Source organism: Adiantum capillus-veneris, chromosome 13, assembly GCF_014529385.1.
Source record: "Adiantum capillus-veneris isolate H3 chromosome 13, ASM1452938v2, whole genome shotgun sequence".
Taxonomy (NCBI): domain Eukaryota; kingdom Viridiplantae; phylum Streptophyta; class Polypodiopsida; order Polypodiales; family Pteridaceae; genus Adiantum; species Adiantum capillus-veneris.
The window spans coordinates 42,554,557-42,559,100 of NC_140943.1; the positions used below are offsets into that span (position 1 = coordinate 42,554,557).

The window sequence follows — 4,544 nt, forward strand, 5'->3', positions numbered from 1 at the left end:
ATTGCAAGTTTGAGAGTCCGAGTACCACACACTACTAGAGTGCTCAGCTTTTGGTCACATCCGAACTTGCTTCCCTGACATTTTCAGCCATGACTTAGACCTACACACTTTTCTCTCCCAACCACAGTGTGGGCTCTCCATTGCGACTCTCATCACCACAATTTTGGAGCATCGAGAGTCACTAATCAGCCACACACATACTACATCACATGTAACTTTGGTCCCATAGGTCATATTTGACCTCCGAGGACGATAATAAAATCTCTCTCTCTCTCTCTCTCTCACACACACACACACACACACACACACACACATTTGTGCATCGTGTGCACAAATAGCACATAGCTGCACATATGCATGTATTTAAATGTGCATATATACATATATCTATATTCATATACATACATATAGGAATGTATAGACACATACAATGGGGTGCACACACATTCCTATATATACATATAGGAATGTATAGACACATACAATGGGGTGCACATACACACACACACACACACACATTCATATTCATGCTTCAAATAGCAACAAGCACAATTGTTTCCCGAGTATACTTTTCAACTCGATCGTCGCGATAAGTCAGGCATTCTTCAAAGCTTGCACACATGACCCCCCCCCCCGCCCCCCGCCCCCAAAAAAAAAAAACCATATCCCCAAGCAAAAAACAATCAATAAATAAGATTGGAGTTTTTATGGCCATGATTGGCACATCACATATGAGTTTTTACATGACCTTTATCCATCTATACTATTATAAAAGGGGGAGGGATCCGCCTCCCACATGGCAACCTATCCTTCCTTCAAGTCCCGACAACGAGAGAGAGAGAGAGAGAGAGAGAGAGAGAGAGAGAGAGAGAGAGAGGGGTGCCGTCACCAAAGGCGGCACCTTCATACTAGCAAGTAGGGTAAAGGTGCCAGTAAATGTGCACCTAACAAAAAAGATTTTTTTTTTTTTTTTTTTTTTGGGGGGGGGGGGGGACTTTTCTATTCAATGCAAATCTGAGATATGAAGATATATTTGGATTTGTCTTTTCAAGGTGCATTTTTCAAGACTAACATTGAATGTTTTTTTGGAAATTTGTGCAAGTTAGTATTTCAAATTTTGAAAATTGACTCTAAAGGGGCACTTTTGATCCAAAAGAAGGTCACAAAAAGGTAGGCTCTCAACCAATTACCTTTTAGGATTTTGTACTTTTACTGGCACAAGGAATGCTTATTAATGGGCCTCACACACTTGGCCTCTCATGCATGTCTCCTTACTGGTACACTTAGAGCGCTCCCCCATAGGGGCCTTGGAGGCGGTTGTGGAGGGACAATCTCCGCAAGGTGTGGGAGTCCCATAGCCTTTGTGGAGGGCCTGACACCGGGATTGGAGGAGTTACCTGGAGTTTCGTTGGGGGGTGCCTCACCCACCCTCCACACCACTCTATTACCCTTTAGACTGCCAAGTGGCAATGGTGATTGCATTATCACCGGCAACCATTTTGGAAACCATGCACGTACGTAGGAAATAAAATGAGCAAAGATCTTCGATTCTGCACGCCTCACTTCATCCACACCGCGGCTTTGTGCTGCAGCTTGAGCTCTATAGCGACGTCTGCAAGGCTTTTCCACGACTGCAAGCCAATTACAAAGGTATTTCTATCTCCCTCCCTCTCTCTCTCTCTCTCTCTCTCTCTCTCTCTCTCTCTCTCTCTCTGTCTCTCTCCCCTTGTGCAACCTGCAGCGCTCTGCTCCCTAGCTCCACCCGAACGACCAAAACTCCCCTGTCTGCAACTCCTCAGCCATGCAAATCACCAAATTGCTGCAACTCTATGTGTGTGTGTGTGTGTGTGTGTGTGTGTGTACGTGCGCGCGCAGATGCGTCAATTTAATCATTTGAAAATTGGCACCCTCCCTTACACTCTATGTTGGAAGCTAATTATTGATTCCTCATTGGAGGATGTACGTTTATGATTACTGCCAACACAAACAGATAGGCTCCAAATGTGTGAGGGCGATCATGGCAAGTACAGTTTAAGGTAATAATCTCCCAAAATGATTTAATTTGGAAAGGAGACACTAGGTGCCATGATTTGGCTTTGCTGAGCCAGAAATCACTTTAGAGAAATCATTAAAGTGATTTCGTAAATGTAACCATTAATTGGCTTTGCTGAGTGAGTACTCATTTAAGTGATCATTTCATAAATGTAACCAAATTTGAGGTTCTGATTTGCTGCAATTATTTAGGTATGCTATGTGGCAAATTATTGCCATGAATTTGATAAAGAAATCAACCTAAACTCATTGCTGCCACTCTTTTCGGTTTGCTGTATTGGAGATACTTATAAAGATCCACTACATTTTTTCTGTAATGTATCGCTAGGTTTTTCTGTAATGTATCATTGGAGATACTTATAAAGATCCACTACATTTTTTTCTATAATGTATCGCTAGGTTTTTCTGTAGCCATGTCGTCTCGAGAGAATGTGCCGATGGATCTCAACAGCGAATGGAGCGACGATGGCGAGGAGGTGCCTTCCTCTATTCCGCCCACGGAGTCCCTACTCGATGAAGGGATGCCGACGATTGAAGAGTTGGCTGCGGCGATCCGTCCAATGGCGCCACAGAAGGGATCACCTCAACAAAACACCTCGGTAATGGGGTCTAGCTTGCATCCACAACAAGCTGGATCATCAATCAGAGGCCTTGGTGGCTCATGTGCTTGGGGGCCTTCAATTACACCGCCCCCAACGCCCTTCGTAGACATGGGAATACGCCCTGATCCACCAATCATCTTACCTCGGGTGCGGCCAGCAGTTCCAGTGAGGCCATCCTTGCTTTTAATACCGCGTCCACTGCCAACCACAATGTCACTGCCACTGTCTGCACGTCCAGCATTGGCTCCACCAGCCCCAATCAAGCATGCCTCCCATCAGGGCCTACCGCCAGGCTCCGATTGCTATCCCTAGTGATAGCAACACCTCAGTTGAGGGAGCACCGACACCTTCAATGACCCAAACGCCACAAACGTCTGGATGAACTAATTGGAGGCTCCACGAGATCATCACTTTGGTTGAGGCCAAGAAAGAAGTACAGGTACGTCAGAGCGAAGGAGGGGTTTACGAGCATACTCGTCATGACCGCTGGCAAATGGTTGCTGAAACCTGTCAAGCACGAGGCGTCATGCGTAATAAGGCACAATGCAAAACTAAGTGGGAGAAAGTACACTCCATGTTCAATAGGCTCAATGACTATGAGAGGAAGATTTTCTCAGGGTGGTCTAGCTACTGGCAAATGACTCAAACTCACCGGCGCACGAAAGGACTACTTGTAGAAGACTTTCCATTTGAACTATACAATAAAATGCAGATGCTTTTTGGTAGGGACCGCAATGCTGACATCGGGGGGTTGTTGATTGACTCTATGGAGGATGACACGACGCCACTAGGTATACAAGTGCCATTGGATTTCGGTCCATAAATTAATTTTCACTGCTGTTTTTATTTGTTACTTTCACCCTAATTTCTTTACTTCTTCGCATGTAGGCGACGAAGAAGACAACCATACCATGCCTGGTGATGGTGACAGCACAGGCGAGCAACAAACACCGCCTATTGCCACGAACAATGGTGGTGGACCCAGTGACGCATTAGCAGAAGGAAGCTCAGGAGGGATCAAGCGAAAGTGACGGTCTCGCGGGTCAATGGCAACAACATCAAGGAGCTCGTGGACTCGACGAAGAACTTGGCGATGGTGTTGCAAAGTTCAGAGGATCGTAAGGATGCACGTGAAGAAGCTAGGGGAAAGAGATTGCTAGAAATCGAGTAGGCAAGAAACGAAGCCACTCGTGACAGTGCAAACGTAATTTGTGGCTCTTTAAACTGAGTGGCCGACTCCATTGCCTCCCTGGCGATACGGAGAGAGTAATACTTGTGTGTTGCATTCTTAGGTGTTTGTTTATCAATCATTGTCTGCATTGAGTGGTTGTTGATTGGTAAACATCTTTGGTTTTGCATGACTAGGGATGTGATATTCACTCTTGAGGTATTGTTTCAATTGGACAGTAAAGCTTTAGGGCAGTAAAGATTTTAGTAGTGTGTTTTTGGATCATAAACCATACTGCAATGGACTTTTTGTGAGAATGCCAAATGCCAAAGTTTTTGTTGTGTGCAACTTGATTCCAACACATTGTATTGCACCTTGCATTCTCTCTCTCTCTCTCTCTCTCTCTCTCTCTCTCTCTAAACCCCCAACCCCCCCCCCCCCCAAAACCCTCCCAAACCCCCCCTATTTTACAATAGGATAAGGACCCTACTCAATATGTAGATGCATTGATTTTAAACTTGCAAACACTTTATTGGCAGTAACAAATTGAAGGTGCTTGCTCTCATTCACCCTCACTTTCTCTGTCACCTCTCTCCCCCCCCCCCAAACAAAACCACCAACCACCCCAAAAAATGTAATGAAGCATTGGGAGTTTTTTGTTGGTTACTTCGTTAAGTTATGTAAATGCCTCAAAGTGTGTTATTGAAATAACAAGCCTACTG

The 4,544-nt window shown here is 45.0% G+C and overlaps 1 pseudogene; it reads left to right on the forward strand.

Annotated features, from left to right (window-relative positions):
• The first annotated feature begins 2,465 nt into the window (after positions 1-2,465).
• LOC147443878 (uncharacterized) lies at positions 2,466-3,776 on the forward strand (annotated as a pseudogene).
• The last annotated feature ends 768 nt before the right edge of the window (positions 3,777-4,544 follow it).